The sequence below is a fragment of the Hypanus sabinus genome, chromosome 4 (assembly GCF_030144855.1).
Source record: "Hypanus sabinus isolate sHypSab1 chromosome 4, sHypSab1.hap1, whole genome shotgun sequence".
Taxonomy (NCBI): Eukaryota; Metazoa; Chordata; class Chondrichthyes; order Myliobatiformes; family Dasyatidae; genus Hypanus; species Hypanus sabinus.
This window is the reverse complement of record NC_082709.1, coordinates 114,544,182-114,558,946: the sequence shown is the minus strand read 5'-3', so window position 1 is coordinate 114,558,946 and position 14,765 is coordinate 114,544,182. Positions and strand designations below refer to the sequence as shown.

At 41.1% G+C, this 14,765-nt stretch overlaps 1 protein-coding gene across 1 annotated transcript in view; it reads left to right on the top strand.

Annotated features, from left to right (window-relative positions):
* The first annotated feature begins 5,093 nt into the window (after nt 1-5,093).
* LOC132393122 (E3 ubiquitin-protein ligase Midline-1) overlaps nt 5,094-14,765 on the top strand; it is a 393,698-nt gene continuing 384,026 nt past the window's right edge. The window contains exon 1 of the mRNA XM_059967950.1: nt 5,094-5,333. The gene's annotated coding sequence lies outside the window, so the exon portion shown is untranslated. The remainder of the gene's footprint in view (nt 5,334-14,765) is intronic.

Below are 14,765 nucleotides of genomic sequence, written 5' to 3'. Positions count from 1 at the left end.
CCCAAGCAGGGATCAACAATGGCAGAGTCCCTGTGCTGAACTTGGCTCAATTTCCATTGTTTTCCACTTGCAGTCAGGTGAATACCTGCATTTACCAACAGTTACTGTGATTTAAAACAGCAATATTAAAAATTGCCTCTAGGGTAGCTTCCCTCAATTCAAGGCTATTTCTTCTGGTTTCTTTGATAAAGATTAAAGGATTTTCTGACTAATTAAAATAATTATTATCCTTGTTCCTCACCTTTTTACACTAGCTATGTCCCTTTTACGCTGTCAGTACCTTTTCAGGGAATTAATCTTTTTCCCTTCCCCCCCCCCCCCAGATGCTGCCTGACCCGGTGAGTACCTCCAGCAGTTAGTCTTTTACTGTTTCAGATGGAAGCTGGCTGTGAAAGTTGATGAACACAAAGAATTCAGAACACCAAGAGCAAGTGAATCCAAACCTTTGTGAAGGGATTTTAGAAAGAAGTGCATGGCTTGCACAATATGTAGACTGTTGCTTTCATACTGTGAAAGAACAATGAAAAGTTGAGGAAAAGTTTGAATGGAAGGGAATAGAGCGGAACAGTGGGTAGCTACGCAATCCTTAAGACTGCTCCTTCTCTCTAGATCACGTCTGGTGTGCCCCTACTTTTCATTTATCTGCCTTTCATCCACATCCCTTGATACACCATCTGATCAATTATTTACTTCTGTCAGCCATGTAAGTCTCAAATGACTGGGGGTGAGGGAGGGCCCCACTTTCAACATACAGAACTAAAGTTAAATTTCCATCCCTCACTGCTAGACTGTTGGACTTCTCTGGATTTCAGATTTTATTTTTATTTATCTGGAAATACAGCACACCAACAAGCCCTTCCTGCCAAAAGAGTCCATGCTGGCCGAATACGCCCATGTGACTGATTAACCTATTTTAAGATGAATTTGCTGCTATTGTTGCCAAAGTTTCAGACAGTGCTGAGAGAGTGTACAGGAGTGAGGTATATCTGTCAGTTGAGTGGAGTCACACCATCAACTTCGCACTCAATGTCAGTAAGACCAAAGAAAGGATTGTGGACTTCAGAATGGGCAAGACAAGGGAACCCACTTGCCAGTCCTCATAGAGGGATCAGAAAGTGGAAAAAGTGAGCAATTTCAAGTTCCTGGTGTCAATAGCTCCAAGGATATATTCCAGAACTAACATATTAAAGCAGCTACAAAGAAAGCACAACAGCAGCTACATTTCATTAAGAGTTTGAGGAGAAATGTCATGTCGCCAAAGACACTTGCAAATTTCTACAGACGTACCATCAGAACTTAAGAACTTAAGAAATAGGAGCAGGAGTCGGCCATCTGGCCTGTCGAGCCTGCTCCACCATTCAATAAGATCATGGCTGATCTGACCATGGACTCATCTCCACCTTCCTGCCTTTTCCCCATAACCCTTAATTCCTCTTAGCAAAAATCTATCCAACCTTGTCTTAAATATATTTACTGAGGTAGGCTCCACTGCTTCATTGGGCAGAGAATTCCACAGATTCGCCACTCTGCGTAGAGCGTTCTAACTGGTCGCATCAGCATCTGGAATGGAGGAGGGTGACTACTGCAGAGGATTGAAAGAAGCTGCAGAAAGTTGCAAACTTAATCAGCTCCATCATGGGCACTAGTCTTCATACATTTCAGGACATTTCAAGGAGCAATGGCTCAAGAAGGTTGTATCCACCATTGAGAATGCCCATCCCCCAGGACATGCCCTCTTCCGATTGCTTCCACCAGGGAGGAGGTACAGGAGCCTTAATGCACACACACAATGATTCAGGAACAACTTCTTCCCCTCTGCCATCTGATTTCTGAATGGACATTCAACCCTTGAGCATTACTTCACTTATTTTTTATTTTTATTTTTGCACTACCTATTTAATTTAGCTGTTTAATATATATATATATATATATTTACTGTAATTCATAGTTTTTTTCTATTATATATTTGATTGTACTGCTGCCACAAAGACCACAAATTTCACTGCAACACACACAAAATGCTGGTGGAACACAGCAAGCCAGGCAGCATCCATAGGGAGAAGCACTGTCGATGTTTCGGGCCAAGACCCTTCACTGCATGTGCTGGTGATATTAAACCTGATTCTGAGCCTGTACATCTTTGAAATGTGAGAGCACTTGGAAGAAACTTACACGGTCACGGGGAGAATATATAAAAAGCTTACTGACAGCAAGAGAAAATCTGCAGATGCTGGAAATCCAAGGAACAAGGGACTATGATTTTGTGGCCATTACAGGGTCTTGGATGACTCAGGGGCAGGAATGGCTGCTGAGTGTGCTGTGCTTTAGATGTTTCAAGAGGGACAGGGAGAGAAGAAAAAGAGGTGGGAGAGTGGCACTGCTAATCAGGGGTAGTATCACAGCTGCAGAAAAGGAGGAAGTCATGGAGGGATTGTCTACTTGGTCAGTGTGAGTGGAAGTCAAAAACAGGAAGGGGTCAATAACTCTGCCGGATGTTTTTTATAAATCCCCCAATAGTAACAGGGCCATCGAGAGGGCGCCTTATGAGAATAGGTTGAGTGAACTTGGTCATTTCTCCTTGGAGCGACGGAGGATGAGAGGTGACCTGATAGAGTTGTATAGGATGATGCAAGGCATTGATCATGTGGATAGACAGAGGCTTTTTCCCAGGGCTGAAATGGCTAACACGAGGAGGCAATAGTTTTAAGGTGCCTGAAAGTAGGTACAAGAGAGAGTGGTGGGTGTGTGGAATCCACTGCCAGCAATGGTGGTAGAAGCGGGTGCAATGGGGTCTTAGATAGGTGCATGGAGCTTAGAAAAGTAGAGTGCTATGTGGTAGGGAAATTCCAGGCAGCCTCTAGAGTGGCTTACATGGTCGGCACAACATTGTGGGCCGAAGAGCCTGTAATGCGCTGTAGATTTCTATGTTTCTAAACACACAGTAAATGCTGGAGTGTGGACAGCAGTGGATCTGAACCCAGGGTGCTGATGCTGTAACAACACTACACTAGTCAATAAGCTATTGTGCTACCCACCTTCCCCTCCCCAACATTTCTGAATGTCGGTTAGTGTAAAATCAACCCTGTTCTTTAACTTATCAAACATTGTCCCTGTTACCTGCTTCCAAAGTAAGTCTGCTGTGATCAGGTTGACTCGGAACACAGGGACCTGACTGACACACAAAAGACTAAATCTGGGAACTAGCAGCTAGGTGAACTTCCAGAAATGGCTGACTTTTGAATAGCTGAGTTTTGGACAATAGAACCATCCTTCTCCATTCTTCAATTCCTAAGGTTCCAAATGATGTGTCTGACTTATCCATGGCATTGCGCAGCCTCCACACTATTCCATAATAGCACCTGACAGCTATTGCTTACTATGCTTATCATTGCCCAACAAGCTTATCAAACAAAATGGAGACATATCAAAATGAAATAGCCTCAGAAAATGACGTAATAAGATGAATACACATCCGTGTATTGCTGCTCTTAACTTCAGGGCATATAAACATTTGACTTTGCAACCATTCAGCCCTTCAAGCCTGCCTTGCAATTAGATAGCAGTCATTCGCATTGTAACCTCAACATTCCTGTCTACTCATGGTAATCATTCATCCCTTTCCTTATTAAGAATCTATCTGCCTCACCCTTAAAACTATTCAGAGTCTGCTTCTTCTGGCTTTGGTGGAATGAAGTTCTACAAACTCATACTTCGCTGAAAAAAATTACTCTGTGGCTAGTTAAGATCTGGAAATCCTTCCTTTTCATGCAGTTTTTTTAAGACTTTAAGATATCAAACCTTGTTGGAAGTTGCTGTTGAATCAATGTTTTTTCAGGGAATATATTTCAGATGATAATAAATTGCTGCCTGATAAAAGTTCTTCCCACCTCCTCCCTGCTTCCATTAAAAGTTTTCTTCGAACTACGTTTGGTTATTAACTTCCAACACCTGCCAAGAGAGATCATTTTTCTCTATCAAAACTCCATATAGTTTTGACCACCTCTGCTAAAGTTCTCCTTAATCTTTTCGTTCTAAGGAGAACAATTTCCTACTTGTTTAATTTTTTTCCTTTAATAATGTTCCTCATTTACAGTATTTTGTAAATCCTCTTTCTATCTTCACCAAGGCCTTGAATTCTCATTGTGAAATTTAATTTTTCCCCTATTAATATCAAAATCCAATATTGATCATTTTCTATAAGTCAATGGGACTAGGCAGAAAAATGGTTTGGCACAGTCAAGAAGGGCCAAAAGGCCTGTTTCTGCACTGTAATGTTCTATGGTCCCTGAAGCTGACTGCTTAAGGGTCTAAGGCAATCTGGAACTACCCCTCCATTGAGATTTACACAGATGTTCATAAATGTTTAAGTAAGAAACGGGTAAGAATTACGAATGGGACTTACTAGCCCAGACAGAACATAAGCCACTCTGCAACTCTTTGCTGCCAAAGAATTGCTCAACCTGGGCTTGCATTGTGAGTGATGCCTTCAAATGACTAATGGTTTTCAATCCTGTTTTCTGCCACAATTAGCTAAATGCATAAATTGATCTTTCATGCAGTGCCTAGTCTTAATGAGAAATCAATGGGCTGCCAAATTGTTTATTCTCACCTGACACTCCATCATGAATGCCATTTCAGTGACTTTCATTGTGGAGGTGGCAAAAAAGATTATTTGAGTGCAAAACATTCCTTACTTATTCTCTTCTATCCATCCATTCTTTAGCAGTGGTCTCATTTACGTCCATTTTCAGCACAGTGCAAGCCCAATGAATTAAGGTTGGGGAAAATGCCCTCTTCCAGGTAAAATTATGACTCAATCATGTAACCTTGGAATTTGGAACTCTAAGTTGCTTCCAAGTCTGTGGAATCTGGATAATTCATACTTCCAGGATTTCCGCAATTACATGAAAGGACAGACATTTCATAGCTCTTCTCCTCGCTGACATCCTGGCATTTCTAGAGTTAAAGTGGTAGATTCAAAGCAGCCACCCTCCACGAGAATGTGAGTCATGTTACCTATATAAGGAAACCTGTCAGTCCGAGTCCAGCCTTGTTTGCTTCACTAAGACACACACACTTTCACACACACACACACACACACACACACACACGTGCACACAAAACACCCCGAAGGAAGTAGGAGCCATCTGAGCCTGGACAAGAACGGAATTTCCTCAGCCAGATTTCCTGGAAGGACACACTGAGGATCTGGCAAGACTGAATTATAAGGAGTTCATGAGGAACGAGGGGGCACATTAGATCTATTTTGCAAATACCGGCCCTGTATTCAGAAGCTTTATCGAGTTGCAGCTTCTGACAAAATGGAGCGTCAGGTGAGTAAGATTTGATGGGGAAGCAGTTTGAAGTTGAAAGGAAGTTCAAAAAGTTGCTAGATGTTTTTGTCAGTCAAGGCACCAGTTTATGTTATACCACCAGCTTTTGTGAAACTCTTTTACTTAGCCTGCTTCACTTGAAGTGAAACAGTATTCCGGCAAGGGAGAAGCCTGTGCCTTATCTTGATCAGCAATGCCTAAGCTTGTCATTCCAGACCTGGTATGGAGCACTGTTTAATCTTTGACAAATCCCAGAGGCACAGCTTCGCAGAGCATAGGGCTTGTGGTGGGAAGGGGCTGGGGTGAACTGGTGGATGTGGGGGAATGAAGGAGCAGAGTTCTTGCAATAAAGGGGTAATCTTGAGAGAAGATTTTTGTCTGAAGCCTGACAACCTTAGGTCTTTCAAACCTGTCAGAAAATGAAATTCCGGCTGACTGGTGCACATGATGCAATATATACCCCAGTGAGCCTCAGCAGCGGAAATATTAAGGATATCATGAGTGTAAAATTGTGATTGGTTTTGTTGGCCCTGAAGGTCATTTATTTCTTTCAGAAGAAATGTTGTAGCAATTGTGTATGCCTGAAAGGAATCATCAATTTGAAAGAAGAAAGTTCTTTTAAATGAATTCCTTCTCAACTTGAGGTTTAATAAATTTGTAACTAATTTTGTTTCATTAAGCTATAGGCCGTTTTAGTTAACAACCACATTTTGGGTTCTGCATAGAGCTGCCTTTTTGTCACTGACAATATCTTTGTAAGAAAGGTGCCAAATATTCAGTTGCTGCTCTTGCCCCAGTATAGAGACGGCTTAGAATACGAGTAACACTTGCTTTATTCTTTCACCAAGATTCCTCTTTCACACTGTTTATTTATCACTCTGTCTATTTATGCATGTTTTATTTATATATTTATTTATCATTTTATATATATGCTAATTTATTTATTTTTATTTTTGAAACTTATGGTAATTTTTTTGTTTTGGACTGTACTGCTGTCATACATGAACATATTTCATGACATGTATCTGATAATAAACCTAATTCTGATTGATTCTGATTCTAACAACACAAAAGGATTTGGTGTTTTTCTCCAGTGCCCGATCCCTTTGCCCCATCATGGCTACTTCAAAAACCTCAATCCTTCCCCACTGACATATATATCTATCTACTTCCCCAAAAAGGTAACCCCCAAATATTGATTATAACTTGATTACTTCATCATACTTAACTATGACCTCCACTGTATGCCTCTCCCCACCAATACAAACATCCTTGTCCTGCCCTCCAACAGATGCCGTCTTTTCTTGGCTCAGGACCACAGTCCCCTGAACTGGTCCCCATGGATTATCACATCTGCCCCCAGGTGATGTATCTCTTTCTTACATCAGATGCTCATTCTTCTGCCTCTTCACATCCCGCTCACTAGCTCAGATAACCATTACCTGCAAATCAGTACCTTGCCCCAGACCCAAATACAACTACACACTAACCCCATATCCTTCTAGTACAACTCTGTACTCCCATCATTGGCCATTCCCCGAATGTTACTCCATTTGCCAGTTATTTCCCGTATATGCAATTCAGTAGGCTTACTTTGGACATAGCACACTAGCCCTCTGTAGATCAATAATTTGCACACAACTCATTCATATCTTTCATGGGCTCAGATTAAACATTCCCTCCCACCCCTCCCCCCATACTCTGAAAGTGTCCACTTTCCTAACCTAGCACCAGGATCCCATAAACCAACTCATGTTACTGAGGTGCCACGTCTCCTCTCCCCTGATGGACTATAGTACTGATTGTACCTGCCAGACTTGATCTGTAGCAGGTAATGAAGGAACCAACAAGAGGTATAAGCCTAATTGTTTTCATCCTTACCAGTCTATCTATGGCATCACTGATAGATGTGACCAATGCACAGACCTTGTGAAATCAAAGTCTCATGTTTCCAGAAAGGAATCCTTCCACAACATTGAGTGGGACTGTCATGGTGTAAAACGGATAGATGCAGCTCATCAATAACACAAGAGATTCTGCAGGTGCTGGACGGTGCAACACACACAAAGTGCTGAGGGATCTCAGCAGGTCAAGCAGTATTATTGTAGAGGAATAAGCAAGATCTGTTTATTCTTCAAAAGTCTTGGCCCGAATTTTTGACTGTTTATTACTCTCCGGGGATACATACAGAACAGTTTTGCTGCTCAAAGTCTCCATGAGATGCTGTGGATCATAAGCTGTAGCAGAAACATAACCACGTGACCCGTCAGGTCCCTTACTTTCTCACTACCCATAATTCTCCATTGAATGAGAGATACAGGAACAGCTTCATAAATGTGGTTTCAATCTACTGAAGCTATAAGAAGATATATATATATATGACATAAGGTTAGAAGATATGGAGTAGAATTAGGCCATTCGGCCCACAGAGTCTGCTGTGCCATTTCATCATGGCCAATCCATTTTCCTCTCAACTCCATTCTTCTGCCTTTTCCCCGTAACCTTTCACGTCCTGACTAATCAAGAACCTAACAACCTCCCCCTTAAATGCACCCAGTGATCTGGTCTCCATAGCCTGTGGCAACATGGATTTTTGAATTTACTGCCTATTAGAAAATAGTCAATGCTTTTGTTCCTTCTACCAAAGTGCATGACTATAGATTTTCTGACACTATATTCCATCTGATATCCCTTTGCCCATTCTCCTAATGTCTAATTCCTTCTGCACCCTCTCTGTTTCCTCAACACTACCTGGCCTTCCACCCATCTTCATATCATCTTCAAACTTGGCCGCAAAGCACTCAATTTCATCATCCAAATCATGGACATACAGCTTAAAAAGAAGTGGTCCCAACACAGACCACTATAGAACACATCTAATTAATGGCAGCCAATCTGAAAAGGTCCCCTTTATTCCCAATCTTTGCCTTCTACCAATCAGACAATACTAGTACCTTTCCTGTGATATTATGGGCTCTTATCTTGTTTAGCAGCCTCATGTGCAGCACCTTGTCAAAGGCTTCTGAAAATCTGAGTACACATATGCTCCGATTCTCTTTTGTCTATCCTGCTTGTTATCTCTTCAAAGAATTCCAACAGATTCATCAAGCAAAGTTTTCCCTTAAGGAAATCATGCTGACTACAGCCTATTTTGTAATGTGCTTACAGGTACCCTGAAACCACATCCTTAACATTTGACTTCAACTTATCCCCAACTAGTGAGGTCAGGCTAATTGGCCCATCAGTCTCTTTCTTCTGTCTCCCCCTCTTCTCAAAGAGTGGGGTGACATTTGGAATTTTCCAATCCTCTGGAACCATGTCAGACTTTATATATTCTTGTAAGATAATTACCAATGTGTCCAAACTCACTTCAGCTACCTCTTTTAGAGCACTGGGGTATAGTTCATCAGGTCCACTCGACTAATCTACCTTCAGATCTTTCAGTTTCCCAAGCACCATCTCCATAGTAATAACAACTGTGCTCCCTTCTGCCCGTTGACATTCTCCAACTTCCAGCATGCTACTAGTATCTTCCACGATGAAGACTGATGCAAAATACTTATTCAGTTAGTATTCTTGTCTTTCTTGTCTCTCATCACTACTTCTCCAGCATCATTTCCAGTGGTCCGATATCTACTCTCTCCTCTCCTTTACTCCTTATGTATCTGAAAAACCATTTTGTCTCCTCTTTGATATTATCGGCTGTGGCTGGCTTAACTTCATGTTTCCTCTTTCACCACCAACCATCCCCCACCCCCCATGGCTTTTTCAGTTGCCTTCTTTGGGTTTTTACAAAGTTCACAATCTTCTAACTTCCCACTAATTTTTGCTCTATTATATGCCCTCTCTTTTGCTTTTATGTTGGCTTTGACATCCCTTGTCAGCCACGGTTGCTTCATCCTACCTTTAGAATACTTATTCTTCTTTGGGATGTATCTATCTTCCACCTTCCAAATTGCTCCCAGAAACTCCAGCCTTGATTTAGAAATACAGTTATATTGTGTTGCCTTCACTGTTGCTGGGGACAAATTCAGGAACTTCGTAGCACTGCTAGAGAACTTCTATTAAAACAACTACAGGATTATCACTTTGCCCTTCTGAATTATAATTTGTGTTGGGCAATGAACATTAGTTTCCCTGGATTCCAAGAAACGAACTAAAATAAATCCCTTTCCCCAGTTCAGATACAAATGCACCAAAAGAGATGTCTTTCCTCCCTGCCTCCTCTCAACTCAGGAACTCCACTCTCCCTCCCTTCTCCGATTTACTGAAGAGTGCTAGTAATTGATATGACACCACAAATATCAGTAGTTTTTGACGTGAATGTATATTTTCTGCATCTGCTGGCAGAGGCCAGCCAAGTAGGCTTTGCAAGAGGAGTTTACATACCCAGCATTTTAAAAGCCAATTTGCACCACTGATGCATTATACCTAATAATGTCTCTTGCATGCTTCAGCGTGGAAATTCTGCTACCTCAGCAGTGGAATGTGGAATGGGAAATATCTTTAGATTTCACTTGCCGGTTTGTTAGAAAGTGTGGTTGCAATCAGGCAGTAGGCTAACTTACTCTGCAGTAAGAATTACTTTGCAGTAATTCTGAGGCACCATTCCACTCATACTGGGGAAACCGTGGGTTGAGAAGCCATTTGAGACAATGGTTAAAAAATGTTTTCAGTGAGATCAATGTATCCACGTTGTAGAGTGTAGAATGTTGCATATAGTCATGGTTCATGAATAAGCAATGAACCCACATTTTACCCTTACAAGGATATCATGTAAATTCACATCGGAAGGTATAGCAACTTGCTAAGAAAACATCGCAGGTCATTGTGCTTTCTCTGACACATAGCCATCTTTTATTCTGATACATGATGATAACTTGTATATGGACAGAGTTGTACATGATATAAAGTTTGGAACTGTGTAGACAGTAGGGAGGATAACTGGAGATCTCCGATGAAGCTGAATATCGTGAAGTGCCAACTGGAACACTTCTGCTAGAAGAATAAATCAGGATGATCTAGATTAAATGGCAGAGTTATTACATGGGTGGGGAACAGAGGGATCAGGGTGTGTACATTCATCAGTTTTTGAAGGTGGCAGCACAAGCTGCAAGATAAATTATTAATAGTGATAAGGGATTCAAAGCTTTATAACGCTATTGTTTGCACACGATCAGAGTACTGCACTCAATTCTAGTCACTGCTTCTTTGTAAGGATTCAAAGCCACGGAGAAGGTGTATAATTGAGGACTTCTGGTTACTATTGGGGAGAGAAGGTTAAAAGGACATTTGATAGCAACATATTATATACTGACAGATCCAAAAGAGAAAAAATGGTGTCTTTATTGGATAACTAAGAGATACGAGTTCAAAGCAACAGATTGAGTGGAAACATGAAAAAAACTTCATTTGTGCACTGATTATGATACAGGAAACACTGCTTGAAATCATATTGAACACAGATTCATTTATGGCACCCAAAAGGGAAGTGGGTTACTACTTCAGGGGAAATATTAATTCAGAATCAGAATCAGATTCAGGTTTAATATCACTGGTATATGTTGTGAAATTTGTTGTTTTGTGGCAGCAGTACAATGCAATACATAATAAAAAACTATAAATTACAGTAAAAAATATATATATTAAAGATTAAATTAAATGAGTAGTATGAAAAGAGAGCAAAAAAAGGGAAAAAAGTTATTGACATAGTGTCAATGGGTTCATTGTCCATTCAGAAACCTGATAGCAGTGAGGAAGAAGCTGTTGCTAAAACACTGAGTATGTTTCTGTACCTCCTCCTTCATGGTAGCAATGCAAAGAGGGCAGGTCCTGGGTGTTGGGGTCCTTAATGATTGACACCTCCTTTTTGAGCCTTTGCCTTTTGAAGAAGTCCTTGATGTTGGGGAGGCTAGAGTCCGTAGTGTCCAATCCTGTGCAGTAGCCCCTCCATAGCAGACAGTGATGCAACCTGTTAGAATGCTCTCCACGGTACATCTGTAGACATTTGAGAGAGTCTTTGTTAATGTGCCAAATCTCTTTAAGTTCTGAATGAAATCTAGTCACTGACACGCCTTCTTTGCAATAAGTTGGGTGCAGGATAAATCTTCAGAGATGTTAACATTCAAGGTTTTGAAATTCTTCACCCTCTTCACTGCTGCGCCCTCGATGATGACTGGTATGTGTTCCCTCCCCTTGCCTTTCCTGAAGTTCACAATCAATTCCCCGGTCTTACTGACACTGAGTGCAAAGTTATTGTTGTGGCATCACTCAACCAGCTGGTCTATCTCGCTTCTCTGCACTTCCTCATCACCATCTGGAATTCTGACAAAAGTTGTGTCATCGGCAAATTTATAGATGGTGATTGAGTTGTGTTTAGCCACACAGTTGTAGGTGTTGAGAGAGTAGAGTAATGGACTAAGCATGCATCCTTGTGGTGCACCAGTGTTGATTGTCAGTGAGGAGAAGATGTTATTTCCTATCTGCACTGACTGTGGTCTCCTGGTGTGGAAGTCAAAGAACCAGTTGTAAAGGGAGGTACAGAGGCCCAGGTTTAGGAGTTTGTAAATTAATACTGAGGGTATTAATGTGTTGAATGCTCAGCTGTAATCAATAAGCAGCATCCTGGCATAGGTATTGTTGTTGTCCAAGACCGAGTGGAGAGATAGTGAGATTATATCCATGTGGGCCTATTGTGGTGATAGGCACATTGCAATGTGTCCAGTTCCTTGCTGAGGTAGGAGTTGATTCTGGTCATGACAAACTTCTCAAGGTATTTTTATCACAGTAGTTGTGAGTGCAAATGGGTGATAGTTGTTGAGGCAACTCACCCTGCTCTTCTTGGGCATCTGAATGATTGTTGTTCTTTTGAGGTAGGTGGGGACCTCTAACTGTTCCAGTGAGAGATTAAGGGTGTCCTTGAACACTCCCACTGGTTGTTTGGCACAGAGCTATCAGTGCTTCGGGGATTTGCACAGGTGTATTTTATTCTCCCTTTCAAAGTGTGCATAAAAGCTGTTGAGCTCATCTGGGAGTGAAGCATCACAGCCATTCATGATGTTAGGTTTTGTTTTGATGGAAGTAATGGCCTGAAAACACTGCTAGAGCTGATGTGCATCCAATTCCATCTCTATCTGCAGTTGGAATTTTTTTTCCTCTTAAAATAGATTTCTATAGATTGTACCTAGACCTCTTGTATAATTCTAGATCACCGGTTCTGATTGTCACAAGTCCAGTCTACAGACCTGTCAGTACTCCTTCACCTCCCTTGACCATTCCTTCTTGGTCCTCACTGCTGGTACTGCAGTCTTTAGAGTAGAAATACAGCATGTGATTGGACTTTCCAAAGTGTAAGTGCAGGATGGCAAAGTAAGTGTTCTTGATGATGATGTAACAGTGATCAAGAATGTTGGCTCCTCTGGTTCCACAAGTGAAATGTTGGTTCAGAGACTTCAGTGGCAGTGATAGGGAAGGCATTGGGGTGTGGTGTTTCATGACTGTGTTCAGCTCCATCATTACCTGCCTGACATTGACCTGAGTTAGAAACTACACTACTACCAGGATGATAGCAGAAACCTCCCTTGGCATATTTAATGGATGACAATTTACACCAGGTGTTCCAGATCAGGTAAGCAGAACTGAAACAGAATCACCTCGTCTGTGTATCACGATGAGTTAATCATGAAGCATTCTTCCCCTCCTCTACTTGTGAAAGACTCAACTGACTTGCCTTTGCAAAGAATGGTGTAACACTTGGGCTGCAGCACAGCTTCTGAAATAGTGGTGGTGAGCCACGTTTCCATGAAGCAAAGTACACAGCAGTCCCTGATGTCCCTCTGCTACTGCAATCTTGCAGTTTTATTTTTCAGAGAATGTACATTCGTCAGCAGAATAGCAGTGCTATTGGGAAAGAGGAGCAATTGGGCCAGTCTGATGAAGAGCTATGACAGGCTTGTTGGACAAAATGGCCTCTTGAGTGTCAATGATTTCATGTCTCTACCTTGTTTAAAAAAAAAGTTGATACAGTAGGAAGAATTCACTTGGATAATTCTTAATTGCATTCAAAATGCACAGGAACAATGTCAAAACACCTCAAGGGACTTCTTCCATCAGACAGAGATACTAAGCTAGAAATACTCAACAGGTCAAGCAGTATCAATGGACAGAAAAACAAAGTGTTAGATGGATGACCATCTATTTGAAACATCAGCTCTGTTTCTCTTTCTCTGCAGAGGATGTGAAACCTGCAGCTGGGTGTATCTCCAGCAGTTTATACTTTCATTTTAGATATTGAGCAGGTAGCAGTTTTGCTTTTGAGCTCTCTGGTGTCCTGTCCAGTAAGATTATTCCTTACACAACATCACTAAGAAGCCTTAACTAGTCGTTGTTTCATTGTTATTGGCAAGAAGTATCTGCCCACATACAACTATTGTGTTTTCCTAGATTACTCTGATGTACAACATCACCACTAAAACGTATTGATTAAACTTTCAGAAGAGGCAATAACAGATTGAACAGTGGTATATTGGGTGTTTAGCTGTCTCGCAACCCCTGCAACCTGACTCTGATCCCAATCTCCAGTGCCATCTCAAGTCAAGTCACTTTTATTGTCATTTCAACCATAACTGCTGGTACAGTACATAGTAAAAATGAGACAACGTTTTTCAGGACCATGGGGTTACATGACACAGTACAAAAACTAGACTGAACTACGTTAAAAAACAACACAGAGAGAAAAAACACACACAACTACACAAGACTACAGACCTACCCAGGACTGCATAAAGTGCACAAAACTCTCTTAAATATTTGCATGTTCTGTTGTGATTGTATGGGTCACCAAGTGCCCTGGTTTCCACCTGCAGTCTGATCTGCAGAAAATGTGGGCACGGTAAATTACCCCTGGTGTGGGTGACTTGTAGGAGAATAAGCAGGTGTGAGAGAAGAGTTTATCAGGAAATAAGTGGGTAATGGGAGAACTTGCATAGACACAATGGGCTGAATTGCCTCCTTCTACATCATAAGGAAACATGAAATAAGGTAGTTCTCTATCACCTGATGAGAAATGATTATCACCACTAACTTACATGTCATTTCTCTTTAGATCTGCCTTAGTCATGTTCTCATGTAGATGTAGGGTTCAATTTTCATCAAAGTACTGTGAGAAAGTAGGTGCATATCTGAGGAAATTCATAGTCTTTGTACATTATGGAAAGTAGAAAAATGTTTTCCTCTGAATTCATTTACATTGTGTAAGCAATTAAATTAGTCAACCTTCAGAAAAATTTAGCACTTCAATAAAATCAGTGGCAGAGGCTCAACTAAAAAATGTAACATTGCCCATAATTACTTGTTGCTAGAGTAACAGAATCTACTGGTTCAAAGAGAAAAAAATATATAGAAGTATGGGATTAACAAATGGAAGAAGAGGAT